Source organism: Talpa occidentalis, unplaced genomic scaffold (assembly GCF_014898055.3).
Source record: "Talpa occidentalis isolate TD23 unplaced genomic scaffold, MPIMG_talOcc4v2.1 talOcc4.7, whole genome shotgun sequence".
NCBI classification, from domain to species: domain Eukaryota; kingdom Metazoa; phylum Chordata; class Mammalia; order Eulipotyphla; family Talpidae; genus Talpa; species Talpa occidentalis.
In genome coordinates, this window is record NW_023605083.1 from 92,144,401 (window position 1) to 92,152,482 (window position 8,082).

Here is an 8,082-nt window from a genome sequence, read left to right on the forward strand (position 1 = left end):
TCTTCTATCAGCTAGGCAACTATCAACCGCCCATTCAAGTTAGTGAACAAAATCTCTGTTGTTTATCCCAGTGCTTCTCAAAAAATCTGTGAAGGATCAGTTTTGATTATTTTCTATCTATTGCATACCAACACTTTTAAAAAACACAATAAAAACGTCACTGTTCTCCAGGGTTGAATTTTCACGTGACTGGGAAGGGTCATACTGGATTATATTCCAAAGGTTGTGTCCTAAAGACAGGATGGCTAGGATACTAAATGCTTGGGAAGCACAATCCCAGACATTAGTCCCTCCCCCCGGCCCCTTTCAAGAGTTCAACTTTTTATTGAAGATGTTACAAAAGAGGTTTAGGAAAAAAACAAAGAAACCGACAAAGAAACAAACAAAGCCCATGCCATCACCAGACTCTCCAGTCTTCTTTCTCTGTTTCTACTTCCTTCTCCTCAGCTGGAGCAGCAGCAGCAGAAGGGGCAGGACCACCTCCTGGTGAAGACAGTGTGCACTGTTAATTTAGCTCTTGAACCACCACAGGTTCTTATCCCATGAAGCTGTGAAAAGGAATCCGCAGACTATTTAGATAAGTAAGCAAAAAGAAGCAAACTTTATTCAAGAAGGTAAGAAAAAGTCTATTTAGAGGAAAAAGAACAAAAGCAAAGACTCCAAGGCAGCATCGCCAATGCGCTCGAGTCTAGGGGATATTTGAAACTTTTTTTTCCTCTATTCTAAAATCTCATCACCCTATGCATATGAGAACCGGGGTACAGGTCAGAGGTGAGGGTGGTGAGAGGATTCACCAGAGACAGAGTGGGGACAGAAAAGAAAGACTGTCTGAAATACACTGGTGAGGGGAGCAGCGGGTGAGACAGGAGAGGTCTGCTGTGCCATGTGGGTATCTCCCTGGCCTGGAATCACTCTTGTGCTGCAGTGGCTGCAGATAGCTTCATAGTTTGTATCTTAACCCTTTGCGCCACCAGGGAGGCTCTCTCTTATTTTTTTTTAAGATTTGTTTTATTTATTTATGCATACAAGAGCTGGGGTGTAGGCCAGAGGTGCTGGGGGTGAAAGGATTTAGCAGAGACAGAGTGGGGAGCAGAACAGGCAAATCTACTGAAATATACTGCTGAACGGAGCAGTCCAGTGTCTGCTGTGCCATGTGGGTTAGCTCGCTGGCTGGGGATGGAACTCGGTTTGCAGTGGCTGCCCATAGCTTGGTAGTGCAGACTTACCCCTTTGCGCTATCAGGGAGGCCCTAGAATTTCTCTTTTTACCTTCCCTATCCAAGGTCTCCTAGAGTTTACTGTGCCAATTAGCCTCAAATTTTAGCCTTCGAATTGACTGCCCTCATTAGCCCTCCTGAATTTCTCTGCCCTTATTTCAGAAGGCTCTTTCAACTCTCCCGAAGTCCCTGTCTCCTAAAGTTGACATTGCCCAGGGCCTTTGTGAAAAAGCCACACCAGAAATCTTCAACATTTAACACCTGCTGCTTTAATAAGGCCATTGATATTATCCTCAGTGACTGTCAGCTCATTCTCAAGCAAGTTAAGGACCCTGTAGATGCAGATTGACTCCCATAGCGAAGCCATCGAACTCTCTCAAATGCTGGGCAGTCGCTACCTGGCACTGTTAGTGGCCTGTTGAAGGAAGGTCCTCACTCCAAAGTGGCCTGAGCTTCCTGGGAAGCATGAGCACTTTAGTGACAGCTGAAGAAGAGAGTCCCTTTTATTTCTGATAATGGACTAGCCCCAAAGAAATTTCAAGACTTGAATTTCATCATCAACCAATCAGCACCTTTCAGGAATAAGGAGTTGGCTCAGAAGGGTCTGGATGGGGCTTGTTGGGTGACCCTGGCCATCCAAGATTAGGAAAGGAGAGAGTGGGGAGTGACTGCCAATGGGAATGGATTTCTTTTTCAGTGATGAGAATGTTCTGGGAGTGTGGCAGGGTGAATAGGAGTAAAAGCGTGGAAGGGAACCCAGTACTAGTGAGTCCTAGGGAAAGTTAGTATTAAGTAGGCAGCTTCAGAGACAGTGCAAGCAGGGACTTTGGGAAAGTTAGAGGCTTCTGAGATAAGGGCAGAGAAATCCAGGAGGGTTAATCAGGACAGTAAATTTTAAGACTAATAAGGAGAGTAAATTGGGGGTCCCTCTGGTGGCACAGGTGGTTAAGATACAACCTATGAAGCTATCAGCAGCCTCTGCAGCATGAGTTCCATCCCCAGCAGTGGAGCTACCTAAATGGCGCAGCAGACCTCTCCTGTCTTGCCTGCTGCTCCCCTCAGCAGTGTATTTCAGTAGATCTGCTTGTTCTGCTCCCCACTCTGTCTCTGGTGAATCCTCTCACCCCCCTGCACCTCTGGCCTGTACCCCAGTTCTTGTATCCATAAATAAATAAATCTTTTAAAAAAAATAAGGAGAGTAAATTTTCAGAGACCTTAGACAGCGGCAATGAAAGACTAAGATAAGAGCTGTAAAGCTGGACACAGATGCCCAGGGAAGTACAGCCACCAAGTGAGCCAGTCACAAAGAGGATGATGAGATTTTAGAACAGAGAGAGAAAAAGGTTTATATATCCCCTGAAAACAGCCCCATAATGACTTCTTTGCCCCTCTCAGGCACAGTGCACCTGGGAGCCCCTTGCTTTCTTCCTTTAAATAGACTGTTCTTTCCTTTCTTGAACAAATTTTGCTTTTCTCTGCTTACTTATCTGCTTACTTATCCTTTTTACGGAGTTGTGGGACAAGAACCAGTGGTGGTTCAAGGCCTAATTAACAGCACTTACGGGCTTCACTAGTTGATTGTTGCAATGAGAAAGTATAACCTAAGTATGGGCAGATCTTTCCATTTTAAAAGAAAAGCTAGAAATCCAGAATTAGATGTGAAATTTACTGACTTGTAAACATTGGCTTATAAATCATGAAACAAGCATATTTAATCCCTAACATCTCCAGGGCTCTTCCACACCATAAACCACATTTTACAACCTTCCTTCCTTCCCCAGTGACTCCTTAGCTGGGTTTTTAGGGAACAAGGGCAGCAAGATGGAGCCAAAAAACCACCAGCTTGGATGTTACAGATTTGCCTCTGGGCCTGCCACTTGCCATCCATGCTGCATGGCAAAATGGTGAACCTTTTTGAATGTCAGCTCTCAAATGGGCAATAATACTGCCCTGCATTCGGGATGAAATGAAACACAGTAGCGAAAGCAATGATACCCATTATTATCACTAATACATCACCTGGGCCAGGTGGATGAGAGAAAGATCTTGTTTATATACCAATGTCTGCCCATAAATGTAGAAGAAAGGACAGAATTAGAAAATTATCATTTGGTATCTCCTTAAAGCTGCTTTGGCTTGTGTGGGCAGCAGGGGGAGCAGGGCCTGCCACTGCAAGCATCATTGACCTTCAATTTGGGGTTGTTAGAGCTCCAGGGCTATGGCCCTAAGTCATCAGCAGTTCTCAGTGTGAGCACACACAGCTTCTTTAAGGGTTGGCAGTTTGTCTGCCTCTACCTTGGCACACGTGACACAGTGGCCCCTCTGGCAGAAGGTGGGCAGAAGTCAGGGAGTGGAGGGCAGGGGCGGGAAGGATGCCAGCTTGGGGACTTATCTGCAATGTGGGTGATACAGAGTCTGCAGGAATTCCTCGCCTGCAGCCCAAGCCTGTTACACTAACAAAGCACTGTTAGTTAAGGAAAGATGTCTGGGAAGTAATTTCCCATTGGGAAAAATAAGGCCTATGACTCTCAAGAAGTAGAGAGAATATTTATATTTAACATAAGTTAAATACAAAATATTTACATTTAATACCCTTATGTTCAACTTCAAATAGGCATGGACAGAACATCAAAGATGATAAAAAGCATTAAATAAATGTTGGGGTCAAAATTCTGTTGTAAGGAAGCAATAATGGAAACAATAATTAATAATAATAGAAGAAGCAAAAGAAAGATAATTTTTGCTTGAAAAAGTAATAGAGCCTTTTGGAGAGAGATACAGTTACTGGATATAGCTCAGGAGTAACTTTAGGCTCCAATACACATTCAAGAATTTGTGTCGTAGAACTAATTTAGCAGAGACAAACAAAAAAAGATGGATGCACAAAGATGATTAAGTAACATTTTAAATAATAAGAAAATAGTGCAGACAACCAAAATGTCTAACTTTAGAAGACTTATTTAATTATTTACAGAATTGCCCTCAAATTTCAAGTCATCGTTAAAATTACAATTTTGACCTATCAGCAACATGAAAAAAACAATGTATGGAATGGGAAAAAATGTTTGCAAACCATTTAACTGATAAGGAGTTAATGTCCAAAAGATATAAACAATTCATACACCTCATTATCACAAGATCAAATAAGCCAATTGAAAAATAGGCAAAAGCTGTCAAAAAATGAACAAAGATGTAAAACAATGAAATTTCATTTAAACTAATTAATTCTTAATTTTAAAGAAGGAAAGAAATGATCATGCCAACATTAATCAAAAGACAGCTAGAGTGGCTGTATTATATCATATAAAACAGGTTTCATAATAAAGGATATTACCAAGGCTAAAAAAGAAAAGAAAAATAGGCAAAGGAACTGAATAGATATTTCTCCAAAGAAAATAGATGAAATATGAACAAGAACATAAAAAATAATGCTAAGTATTACAGGTTATTAGGAAATGAAAATTATAGTCACAATGAGGCATCCCCTTAGATGTTAGAATGGCCATCATCAAAAAGACAGGAGATAACAAATGTTTGATGGATGTGGCGAACTTGTGCACTGTTGGTGGGACTGTAAATTGGTAAGCCAATATGGAAAACACTATGGAGGATACTAAAAAACTTTAAAATTGCACTACCATATATCATCCAACAAATCCATTTCCAGGAATATATTCAGAGGGAATGAAAGCACTAACTTGAAAAGACAGGGGCCTTCCTGGGGGCACAAGGGGTTAAATCTCAGCACTATCAATCTATTAGCAGCCACTGCAGCATGAGTTCCGTCCCCAGCCAGGGAACTGACACCCATGGCACAGCAGACCTCTCCTGTCTTGCTGGCTGCTCCCCTCAGCTGTGTACTTCAGTAGATCTGCCTGATCTGTTCCCCACTCTGTCTCTGGGGAATCCTCTGATCTCTGGCCCCCTCACCTCTGGTCTACACCCCAGTTCTGGTATTAATAAATAAAATCAATCTTTAAAAAAAAAAAAAGAAAAGATAGCTGCACCCCATGCCCGCAGTACTATTATTTATAATATTTATAATATCAAATTCATGGAAACAACATACATATTCATGGATGGATGGATGGATAAAGAAGTTGTGGTAAATATATATAATGGAATATTATTCAGTCATAAATAAAAAACAATCCAAGGAAGTCCTGTCATTTGTGACAGCATGGATGGGCCTCAAAAGTATTTTGCTAAATGAAATAAATCAGACAAGAACAGATACCATATAATTTCATTTAAATGTGGACTCTAAAAACAAAGCAAAACAAAAACAAACTCATAGAAATGGAGATTAGACTTGTGGTTCCCAGAGAGAAGAAGGGGTGAGAGGAGGGAAAACTGGAAAAAGGTCATCAAAGATACAAACTTCCAGTTACAAATAAATAAATACAGGGATGTGATTATAAATAATAACTGTAGCTAATACCACTGTATGAGATATAGAAAAGTTGTTAAGAGAATGATTCTAAGAGTTCTCATCATAAGGAAAAATATTTTCCTTTATTCTTTTTTTCTTTCTTTACTTTTTATTGTATATACATAAGAAGACCGATATTAGGTGAACCTGGTGTGGTAATCATTTCATAATATATGTAAATCAAACCAGCATATTATGCTTCTTGAAGTTATGCAGTGATGTATGTCAATCGTTTCTCAATAAAATGAAAAACTATGAGGACTATAGAACTAACTATATTTAAATGACAATGAGAAGTGAAAATAATAGAGTGCAAGATTATGGACAGCACAGACAAGTTGCCCAAACATAAAAAATAGCTTAGGATATTATTTTAAACTACCATTATTACCTTAAAATTATTAATTATTGCTATATTCTTTCCAGTAAAGCATATTTATTGCTCAAATACATTTTCTGAACAAGAATTGGAGATTATTCATAAACGATTTCTGTTTTAGGATACAAATCTATGAGATTAAAGGTATTACTATTTTCATTGGTTGATTTGATAGAAGCAATAAGATGAAAATAAAAATACCAAAATTTGTATTTTAGGAGAAAACTCAGAGTTGACACTGAGACTCATATTTTTCTAATACACTAAGAAGAGATTTTTTTTCCTGAAAATGGTCAGTATCATCTATCCAGACAGCAAAACTACCACTTGACCCCGACGTGATTTGAACACGCAACCTTCTGATCTGGAGTCAGACGCGCTACCGTTGCGCCACGAGGCCTCCCCGAGTTCGCGGCTTGACAGATCTGGTGAACAGACTTATCGTCAGCAACTAGGGGCGGAGCTTTCTCTTTAGGCTTCTCCAAATCGCGAGTGGGCCAGATGCGCGCGCACGTAGGATTAAAAAAAATCCTCCTCTGGATGAATTGCTCTTAAGAGCATTTGCCTTAACTTTGACTCTTTAACCTCGGCACATTAAGCACACTCAACAGAGAAGCGATTGGGGGCATTTCTGGGAATGACCAAGTGGTGTTGCTGCAGCCCTGGCCTTCCAGGCGGATTTTAGACTTAATCCCAGCTCTTCCAGTGACTCGGAAATACCTTCCCTCACCTTGTCGGAACCACCTGTGGACTGGGTTCAACCACGCGGTCTTCGGGGTGGTGGGCGGAGCGCCCTGGAGGTGGTGGGAGTCCAGTGCTGCTCACACGTGAGTGCCCCGCAGACTTCAGTCGTACTTTTATCTTCATTTTATTTATATCCACAATCCAGGCCTAAGCCAACTTCCAAATCCCATCACTTAGGTGGCGACCCTGCAAACATCTATAACAAATAATTTGAGAGACCTGGTTTTTCGTTAGCGTTGGTGGTATAGTGGTTAGCATAGCTGCCTTCCAAGCAGTTGACCCGGGTTCGATTCCCGGCCAACGCAACTTCATATATTTCTTTTTTATTACTTTCTTTTCCTCCTGCTTTCTCCAAACCTAGTCTAAGGTTTTGCGCGACGGTCCCGCTCTCCGGGCCCTGGATCGGTTGCCTACCTCACAAACGCATCTCCCTTATAATTGCGCGACGTACCTCGAGCGGAATGCACACCCACGTACACGAGGGAGGTGAAGATACTGACAACAACAGCAAAAAAACCCCAAATTCGACACCCTGGGCAGAGCAGGGCGCTGATCCAGGCCCTCGCATGGCCTGATATTGCTTGCTGGGTTGAGACTGGAAAGATTCATTTGTATGTATGAGAGCACCGCGCAGGAGACCAAGTTTGGCGGTGGGATTACGCAGCCTGTGTCTATTTTGTGTTGTTTGCCCATCTGTATTTTTAAGATACAGTCAACAAAAACGTCTAATAAACGCAGTGAACAGAGAAAATAACGCCTAATTTAGTTGCACATGTAAAATGCAAGCTACTTGAAGTAAAACAAACTTCGAGAATGTCAACTCGAGAGTCGGAACAGACTACTCTGCTTTTCCCCGTTCCCTGTTTTCACAAAAGCTCCATCCCAGGACTCAAGGTCAATAGGATTTGTAATAGCAAGATAAGAAAAATAGCGCCGCTCTTCTCCCCGTCGGGGAATCGAACCCCGGTCTCCCGCGTGACAGGCGGGGATACTCACCACTATACTAACGAGGAATGAGCTGAGCAGCACTTTCTCCAAATCCTTGATCTATGACTTTGGCGGAGTTCAGCGCTGTAACTCGGAAGTCCAGCGTTTTCGATCACTGAGAAAGGCTAATCAGAAATTTGTACACGTGGCAGACCACAACGGAGAGTGCGTCTCCAGAAGGAAAGCAGCGAACAAGAATGACAGAGAGAGACGACTTCTAAGGTTGCAGACTTGCGTTCTAACAGTTCTTGGGAGCTCCCAAACACACCCCTGAAAAGGCCCCATTTCACTCCTGTCATCCACAACTGTAGGTTAATGGGCATC

At 41.9% G+C, this 8,082-nt stretch overlaps 1 protein-coding gene and 3 non-coding genes across 4 annotated transcripts in view; 1 reads left to right on the plus strand and 3 right to left on the minus strand.

Annotated features, from left to right (window-relative positions):
• Positions 1–6,272: 6,272 nt before the first annotated feature.
• Positions 6,273–8,082, minus strand: part of CTC1 (CST telomere replication complex component 1) — a 25,121-nt gene continuing 23,311 nt past the window's right edge. Inside the window, exon 24 of the mRNA XM_054689789.1 lies at positions 6,273–6,967. The gene's annotated coding sequence lies outside the window, so the exon portion shown is untranslated. The remainder of the gene's footprint in view (positions 6,968–8,082) is intronic.
• On the minus strand, positions 6,356–6,427 carry TRNAW-CCA (transfer RNA tryptophan (anticodon CCA)). The gene has a single exon. It is a non-coding gene; the product is annotated as a tRNA-Trp (tRNA).
• Positions 7,005–7,076, plus strand: TRNAG-UCC (transfer RNA glycine (anticodon UCC)). Its single transcript has one exon. It is a non-coding gene; the product is annotated as a tRNA-Gly (tRNA).
• On the minus strand, positions 7,713–7,784 carry TRNAD-GUC (transfer RNA aspartic acid (anticodon GUC)). The gene has a single exon. It is a non-coding gene; the product is annotated as a tRNA-Asp (tRNA).